Source organism: Vulpes vulpes, chromosome X (genome assembly GCF_048418805.1).
Source record: "Vulpes vulpes isolate BD-2025 chromosome X, VulVul3, whole genome shotgun sequence".
Lineage (NCBI taxonomy): Eukaryota > Metazoa > Chordata > Mammalia > Carnivora > Canidae > Vulpes > Vulpes vulpes.
Window position 1 is genome coordinate 121,980,562 of NC_132796.1, and position 9,777 is coordinate 121,990,338.

The following is a 9,777-nucleotide window of genomic DNA, read 5'->3' on the forward strand; positions in this document are numbered from 1 at the left end:
GTACTTAACTGTTTCATAAATTTGCCGTCTAAAGAGTTCTGGTGTGACAGTTCAAAATCGGCTACTCCTTGGTTTTCGCTGGAGACTAAGGATCCTAAGAATGGAAAAACTCTGCTAAAATAAGACTGATGACTGATAAAGAGAGCAACTCTGTATGTAGAAAAGGAGATATGTAAGAAAAGTATGAGAAATGGGAATATATTTTTGTTCAAGGTAAAAGAAAGCAATTTTGTCCTAAATGAGACTGGCTGAAAAACATGGCTTGGGACAAATTCTGAATGCAGAGGAAGGTGTAGAAGGCTTGTGAAGGGAAATCCTGGGAAAGGAATTTAAGATGTGCTCAGGACGGACCGTCAGGTGTGCGGGGGCCGCCGGCAGCGGGAACATCAGCTCAGCGGGCAGAACTGATCCAAGGCGCTGACCATGGGGGAAGGCAAATGAATAAACCTCTACACCTACCCCGACGGCAGGTGCGCCCTGGCCACCGCCCACACCCACGGAGCCCTTCGCAGAGGGGGGGCTTCTGACGGCAGAGGGGAGGACTATTAGAAACGGAACCGCCGCCGACTCCAGCAACATCCTGCCAGAGGAACTAGGACGACGAGTGCTATCCAAAATGCATCGGAGTGCTCACCTGGGAGCCAGGAGGATGGAAGCCACCTCACCGAGGTATGGTTTTCCTGTTAAGATCGGATCTGACATCGGCCCAGGATTCCTCTCTGAGGTACCACGGGCGGTGCCCTAGTACTTGGGGCGCATTGGAAATGACGTTGTGCGCATAGGCCCCAGAGCTCAGGACAGGTAGAGGGGAGGAACACAGCATTAAGGAGACCTTACAGAACTAAACCAGCCCTGGAGCCTGGCGGGGACTGGGTGACTCTCCTCCCCTTCGCCCTATATAGGGTGAGGAACTCCCCATATAAGATGGGACTGACTCCCTACACATCATGGTCGGTCTTCCTCCACCTGTTCTCCCCGATTTAAGACCTGAGGTGCTTGCTGAGTTTGATGATCACCGACTCCTTTTCTCCCTCCAAATGTTACAACGAGCCCATGAGCAGGTGTGGCCTAAGCTGAGGGCCCTCTACGAGACTGGGCCACCCCCGGGCCCCCATCGATACCGGCCGGATGACCGGGTGTACGTGCGGAGACACCAACACCGGACACTTCAGCCTCGCTGGAAGGGACCCTACAGCGTGATCCTGACCACGCCCACCGCTCTCAAGGCCGGCGGGATTCCTCCCCGGGTCCACCACACCCACGTCCGGCCGCTGACCCACACGCCGCTCTCCAGGACTTTGTTCCAGAATGGAAAGGCCAACCGGACAAGGACAGTCCCCTAAAGCTCAGACTGCGCCCTTCTCACCCCACTAATGTTGCTTATGCTCTGTCGCTTCGTGCCAGAACCAATCCCCATCAGCCGTGTAATCTAACCTGCAGGTAATAGAAGTCTCAAGGGGAGAAGTAATCTCACCCAGTCACCTCACTTCCTCCCCTCCCCTGCTATGGGGTGTCATCCTGTCGCCCCCTGCTTCGCCTCACACACACACACACGCACAAGGACAGGTGGGTACGAGTTCCACTGGAGGAAAAATGGCAAGGAGCGACGTTTTCCCCTTGTAAAAGGCCTTCACACCAGATGATGAGCTCAAAAGACCACTTCCACTGCGATTGCGCACAGGAAGAACCTGAGCCTTGCGTCTTGCGTGCCCCTGGCTTGCTCTCCGCCGAGAAAGAGGAAAGAAAGCGAGGCCTAAGCTAATGTGTAACTGGTCAGTCGGCAAGTGACAGAAGGAGCGTGCAAGGAAAAATGGTGGGGGGGGACGTGCAGGCCACGCGGGGAGGCCCGCCGTCCTGGGTGGGCCGCGACAGGAGAGGTAAAAAAAAAAAGGCAAGAAAGACTATGTTTGAGATGCGATGCAATGGAGGGTATTACAGGAAACAGTTGTGCTCTGCACTAGAAAATTGGGTTATATAAGTGATGATATGAATCCTCAATCAGAGGCGAGATCAGGGAATTGGTATCGGTCTGTTGATTAAATGGGAGAGTCTGGTGCCACTACTTTTAGTGAAGCTGGAGTCAAAATTGAAGAGATCAGAATGAATCTAAACAACTGTATTTTACCTTCAGGATCCTGTAGAGAGGCTTTTGCAAGCAAGAGGGGCTCAAACCCACAGTATCATGTTTTTCATTAAAAAAATAGACCTTCCCTTGGGTGACTACATTTTAAACATGCAAATCCACATGCTGCCTTAACGGAGAATGCTGTTTCTACACTGACCATTCAGGGAGAGTCCGAAAATCTATGGCAAAGGTCAGGGAAAGTCTGGCTAAGCGAAAACGAGAACGGGAACAGCAACAAGGTTGGTTCGAATCCTGGTTCAATCACTCCCCCTGGCTAACTACCTTGTTGTCTTCCCTAGCCGGCCCCCTCCTCCTCCTCCTCCTCCTCCTCCCCTCGGGCCCTACATTATCAATAAATTAGTTGCTTTTGTCAAAGACAGAGTCAATGCAGTTCAGATCATGGTACTCAGCAATACCAACCACTGGACCTTGTTACTGAGACCAGCCTGGACCCATGATTGGATCCTTCCTTAGGTTCCTCTGAGGGGGCGGAAATGTGGAGGCCGAGAAAATTAAGGCCATTCCACCTCAAGTTTAGCGTTAGCACAAGTATAGCCATCTCAGGGCCCTGTGAATAAGAGCTGAACTTTACAGGAAAAACCGCAGAACACCCTTGACACAGAGTCAGTCCCATAACAGAATGAGAACAGAGCTTAATGCCCTTGACAGAAAATCCCATATCAGAATGAAAACAGAGCTCAGAACTCCCTTGATAGAGACAGAAAGTCCCATATTGGAATGAAAACAGAGCTTAAGAAATTCCTCCACCCCTTCTGAAAATCCCCTAGACCAGCCCAGAAAAACCCAGCTGTAACCCCCCTCGGGGTCCAAGTCCCTGCTCCGCTGTGTCAGGTACACTTGGACCCAAGCTCGAGCTTGTTAATAAACCCTCATGTACTTGCATCAGTGTTGGCTCCTTGGTGGTTTTCTCGGATTTGCAATCTTGGGCACAACAAACATTCCCATATACAAGAGGATTAAAAAATATTTAGGAATAAATTTAACCAAAGAGGTAAAAAATCTGTACCACTGGGGGATCCCTGGGTGGCGCAGCGGTTTGGCGCCTGCCTTTGGCCCAGGGCGCGATCCTGGAGACCCGGGATCGAGTCCCGCGTCGGGCTCCCGGTGCATGGAGCCTGCTTCTCCCTCTGCCTGTGTCTCTGCCTCTCTCTCTCACTGTGTGCCTATCACGAATAAATAAAAAAAAAAAATTAAAAAAAAAATATTTAAAAAAAAATCTGTACCACTGAAAACTATAAGATACCGATGAAAGAAGTTGAAAAAGGCACAAATAAATGGAGACATATCCTGTGTTCATGTGTTGGAAGAATTAATATTAAGTTATTATTATTCAATATCATTAAAGAAGTATCATTAAATTAATTTCATCAAAATGATGATCACTACCTAAAGTGATCTACAGATTCAATGCTATCCCTATCAAAATCCTAGTAGGGCAGCCCTGGTGGCGCAGCGGTTTGGCGCCGCCTGCAGCCCGGGGTGTGATCCTGGAGACCTGGGATGGAGTCCCGGGTCGGGCTCCCTGCATGGAGCCTGCTTCTCCCTCTGCCTGTGTCTCTGCCTCTCTCTTTCTCTCTGAATAAATAAATAAATAAATATATTTTAAAAAATCCTAGTAGCATTTTTCTTTTCTTTTTTTTTTTTTTTAAATTTTTATTTATTTATTTATGATAGGCACACAGTGAGAGAGTGAGAGGCAGAGACACAGGCAGAGGGAGAAGCAGGCTCCATGCACCGGGAGCCCGACGTGGGATTCGATCCCGGGTCTCCAGGATCGCGCCCTGGGCCAAAGGCAGGCGCCAAACCGTTGCGCCACCCAGGGATCCCTTAGTAGCATTTTTCATAGAAATAGAATAACATATCCTAAAGATCCCAAATAGCCAAAGCAATCAAGCCTCCAATGCTGGAGGCTTTGTTCAAATGATATCACAAAACTACAGGAATCAAAGCATGGTGGTGTTTTGGGCATAAAAACAGACACATAGACCAACAGACTAGAATAAAGAACCCGGGAATAAACCTGCACATACATGGTCAACTAATCTTTGGCAAGAGCACCAAGAATACACAATGCGGAAATGACAGTCTTCTCGATAAATGGTGTTGGGAAGACTGGATGTCCACATGCAGAAGAGTGAAATTAGACCCGTGTATTGCGCAATACACGGAAATTAACTTGAAATGGAGTAAGGACTTCAGTATAAGACTGAAACCACAGAACTCCTAGAAGAAAACACAGGGGAAAACTCCTTGATATTGGTCTTGGTAATGATTTTTTGGCTATGACACCAAAAGCACAAGAAAACTGCAAAAAAACCAAGTGGGACTACATCAAACTAAAAAGCTTCTATACAGCAATGCCAACCATCAACAAAATGAAAATATAGGGACGCCTGGGTGGCTCAGCAGTTGAGCATTTGCCTTTGGCCCAGGGTGTGATCCTGGGGACCCGGGGTTGAGTCCCGCATCCGGCTCCCCGCAGGGAGCCTGCATCTCCCTCTGCCTGTGCCTGTGCCTCTCTGTGTCTCTCCTGAATAAATAAATAGAATATTTTTAAAAAGAAAAGAAAAATGTAATCTACAGAATGGGAGAAAATGTGCAAATCATATATCTGATAAGAAGTTAGTGTCCTGGGCAGCCCAGGTGGCTCAGCGGTTTAGTGCCACCTTCAGCCCAGGGCCTGATCTTGGAGACCCGGGATCGAGTCCCACGTCGGGCTCCCTGCATAAAACCTGCTTCTCCCTCTGCCTGTGTCTCTGTGCCTCTGTTCTCTCTCTCTGTCTCTCTCTCTCTCATGATTAAATAAATAAAATCTTTAAAAAAAAGAAATTAGTGTCCTGAATATATAAGGAACAAATGCAACAGGAGCAAACAAAACAGAAAAAAATAACCTGTTAAAAAATGGGCAAAGGACTTGAAGAAATATTTTTCCAAAAAAGACATACAAATGGCCAACATGTATATGAAGAGCTGGGAAATGCAAAACAAAACCACAAAATATCACATCGCACTTGTTAGGAAGGCTATTAGTAAAAAGGTAAGAGATGGGGCACCTGGCTGGCTTAGCTGGTGGAGTGTGCAACTCTTGGTCTTGGGGTCATGAGTCTGAACCCCATGTTGAGTGTAGAGTTTGCTTTTAAAAATCTTTTTTTAAAAAAAGGCAGGAGATAGCAAGTGCTGGCGAGGGTGTAGATAAAGGGAACACTTGTACGCTGGGGAATAGAAGTTGGTTTAGCCATCATGGAAACCGGTATGGAGATTCTTCAAAAAAATTAAAAATAGAGTGACTGAATGATCCAGCAACCCGCCTTTTGAGTATATATCCATAGAAAATGAAGTCAGGATCTCAAAGACATATATGCACTCCCCTGTTTATTGCAGCATAATTAATAACAGAAGGTATGGGAACAAGGCCTAAGTGTCCACTGACGGGTGAACGGATAAGGAAAATGTGGTGTTTATACAATGGGATCTTATTTAGTCGTAAATGCCATTTGTGACGATTGGATGAACCCGGAGACCCGTTTGCCGCGTGAAATACGCCCTGCACACAGAGACAAAGAGGCGCGATCTCATTTATATGTGGAATCTGAAAACGCCGAACTCATAAAACCAGAGAGGAGAACGATGGTGGTTGCCAGGGACTGGGGGTGGCGGAAATTAGTTGGTCACTGGGCACAAAATTGCAGTCATATGAGAGATTAGCCAATGTACAGCATGGTGACCATAGTCAATAAAATTGTATACTTGGAGTTTGCTGGAAGAATCGATTTTAAGTGTTCTCACCACACACAGAAAAAAACTGTATGTGTCCACTCATATCTTAAGTCCTCAGGTGAACTCAAGAGCCCGGCACGGGGTGGAAAGTAGCCTGTACCCCGCCCCACGTCATCTGTGGCCACGCACCTGGGGGTGGTGGCAGGAAGCGGGCTGCGCCCAGGGGAACCCAGGAACCCAGCGGGAATTGGAGGCATCAGAGCCACCCCCGTGACTGTGGGCAAGAGCAGCAAGACGCTGCAGCGTGTCCCCTACAGGATGGGGCGCATCTCTTCATTAGCGCCTTCGAGGCCTTCAACAAGCCTGTGAATTTGCTCCTCTGTGACTGCGAGGAGGTCAGGGAGGCCTCGCCGGAGAACTCAAACCAAGCAGCAAGAGCAGGGAAGTGAGTCCTGGGCCTGGTACTGCCTGCAGGGGGAACCCAGCCTCAGTGGCAGTAGAGGGATCTTCTCCCAAAGGTCCTGGCATGGCCGGAGAGCCACTTGCTCGAGCTGTGGGGGCCCAGGGATTGGGACAGCTCCTGGCACAAAAATCCCTGTTCCAACGCCCCAGGCTCCTGCAAGACTTGCTGGGCCAGTCTGCCAGGCTGAGGGTTGGTGGGCCATGCCAACGCGTGATGGCCACACGACGAAGAGAATGTCGCAGCCACTGCAGCTGCTGCCACGGCCAGTATTGCAAGGGCCCCAAACCCAGTATCCACCTGGCTGTGGGGGCCTTCCCCAGCCCATGGGCTGAGGGCACCCCCTCCAGGCATGATGGGCCCACCACCTGGCATGAGGCTCCCATGGGCCCACAGTGGGGATCCCCTCTGGATGGGTAACTCCAATGGGCATGCCCCCTCCCCCAGGGATTCGAGGCCTTCTTCGACCCTTCGGCAGAGTTATGGAAGTAGCTCCACAGAGGCATGACGAGGCCTGATCCCCACCCCCCCACGCCGGTCCATGTTGCCACAGACCTGTTTGTTTCTTTGTTTTTAACATTTTATTTATTTATTTATTTATTTATTTATTTATTTATTTATTTATGAGAGACACACAGAGAGAGGCAGAGACACAGGCAGAGGGAGAAGCAGGCTCCCTGCGGGGAACCCGATGCGGGACTCGATCCCGGACCCCGGGGTCACACCCTGAACCGAAGGCAGACGCTCCACCGCTGGACCACCCGGGTGCCCCAGACCTGTTTATTTGTTGTGCCCTTGTTCTCAGAGTCTCTAAGGATGGTCTGGTTTCCCTTGCAGGGCCCCCTCCGCCTGGAATACACCCGCTAAGGCCCTAGACTCATCTTAGCCCTCCTCAGCACCCTGCCTGTTTCCTGTGAGGCTGTATGTAGTCCTTTTACTTCCTTGTGGCCTGTGAAACTAGTCTATAATAAAGTATTCCGAATAATGTAAATGTAAAAACTAAATCCTCAAATTATGACACCTTAAAAGAAAACATGACATTGTACAACCTAAATATATGCAACGCTTTTATCTGTTAATCATACCAAAATAAAAGTGAAAGAAGATCACTCAATTCAAGAAATGGGCAAAGGGGGCCGCCTGGGTGGTTCAGTCGGCTAAACATCTGACTCTATTTCAGCTCAGGTGTTGATCTCAGGGTCATGAGTTCAAGCCCTGCTTTGGGCTCCACCTGGGCTTAAATAAAGACAAATCAAAATAGGCAAAGGATCTGCATGGAAATTTCTCCAAAGGAGATACAGAAATCTCCAAAAAGCATATGAAAAAAGGTCCTTTAACTCATTAGTCATCCAGGAAATGCAAATGAAACCTCAAAGGGATATCACTTCCACAAAGAGGGAGAGTCTGACTTCTTCCTTGCCCATCTGAATGCCTTTAATGTCTTTTTGTTGCCTGACTGCTGAGGCTCGGACTTCCAGGACTATGTTGAATAGCAGTGGTGAGAGTGGACATCCCTGTCGTGTTCCTGATCTTAGGGGAAAGGCTCCCAGTGCTTCCCCATTGAGAATGATATTTGCTGTGGGCTTTTCCTACATGGCTTTGAAGATGCTGAGGAATGTTCCCTCTATCCCTACACTCTCAAGAGTTTTGATCAGGAATGGATGCTGTGTTTTGTCCAGTGCTTTCTCTGCATCTATTGACAGGATCATATGGTTCTTGTTTTTTCTCTTGCTGATATGATGAATCACATTGATTGTTTTACGAGTGTTGAACCAGCCTTGTGTCCCGGGGATAAATCCCACTTGGTCATGGTGAACAATCTTCTTAATGTACTGTTGGATCCTTCCTATTGGCTAGTATCTCGTTGAGAATTTTTGCATCCATGTTCAGCAGGGATATTGGTCTGTAATTCTCCTTTTTGGTGGGATCTTTGTCTGGTTTTGGAATTAAGGTGATGCTGGCCTCATAGAACGAATTTGGAAGTACTCCATCTCTTTCTATCTTTCCAAACAGCTTTAGAATAGGAATGGTTTCTGCTTTAAATGTTTGATAGAATTCCCCTGGGAAGCCATCTGGCCCTGGACTTTTGTGTCTTGGGAGGTTTTTGATGACTGCTTCAATTTCCTCCCTGGTTTTTGGCCGGTTCAGGTTTCTATTTCTTCCTGTTCCAGTTTACAGATGCAGTGAAATGCCGGGACACCTGCACCCCGATGTTTCTAGCAGCAATGTCCACAACAGCCAAACTGTGGAAGGAGCCTCGGTGTCCATGGACAGATGAAGGGATCAAGAAGCTGTGGTCTGTGTACAATGGAATATTCCTCAGCCATTAGGAACTACAAATACCCACCATTTGCTTCAACATGGATGGACCTGGAGGGTATTATGCTGAATGAGATACATCAATCGGAGAAGGACAAACATTATATGGTCTCATTCATTTGGGGAATATAAAAAATAGTGAAAGGGAATAAAGGGGAAAGGAGAGACAATGAGTGAAAATATCAGTGAGGGAGACAGAACATGAGAGACTCCTACCTCTGGGAAGCGAACAAGGGGTTATGGAAGGGGAGGTGGGCGGGGGGTGGGGGTGAGTGGGTGATGGGCACTGAGGAGGGCACCGGGCGGGATGAGCGCTGGCTGTTATGCTATATGTTGGCAAATTGAACTCAAATAAAAAAGTATACAAAAAAAGAGACATTACTTCGCACACAGTAGGATGGCTGTAATCAAGCAAATGTTGATGAGGATGTAGAGAAAGTAAAGTCCTTATACATCGGTCATGCAGTTGTTAAAATGGTTCAAGCAGTGTGGAAAATAATCTGGCAGTTTCTCACGAAAATTTCAACGTAGAATTACCATTTGACCATGCAATTCCACTCCTAGGTATGTACTCAAAAGAACTATAGGGGGGAGGGGGCAAGATGTCGGAGAAGTAGGGTCCCCAAGTCTCCTGTCCCTACCAATTTCCCTGGATAAGTTTGAAATTATCCTGAAAATGTAGGAATTCGGCCTGAGGAGATTTAAAGAGAGAACAGCTGGAATGCTACAGTGAGAAGAGTTCGTGCTTCTATCAAGGTAGGAAGACGGGGGGGGGGGGGGGGGGAGAAATAAAGAACGAGTGAGTGACATGGAAGACAAATTGATGGCAAAGAGGTAAACTGAGGAAAAAAGAGAAAAACAAAAGATCATGAGGATACGTTAAGGGAAACAAATGACAGCCTCAGAAAGAAAAATCTATGTTTAATTGGGGTTCCTGAGGGCGCCGAAAGGCACAGAGGTACAGAGTATGTATTTGAACAAATCATAGCTGAAAACTTAACTAATCTGGGAAGGGAAACAGGCATTCAGATCCAGGAAATAGAGAGATTCCCCCCCCCCACCTAAAATGAATAAAAACCGCTCAACACCTTGACATTTAATAGTGAAGGTTGCAAATTCCAAAGATAAAGAGAAG

The 9,777-nt window shown here is 47.8% G+C and overlaps 1 pseudogene; it reads left to right on the top strand.

Annotated features, from left to right (window-relative positions):
• The first annotated feature begins 1,810 nt into the window (after nt 1–1,810).
• Nucleotides 1,811–7,198, top strand: LOC112918165 (small nuclear ribonucleoprotein-associated protein B'-like; annotated as a pseudogene).
• The last annotated feature ends 2,579 nt before the right edge of the window (nt 7,199–9,777 follow it).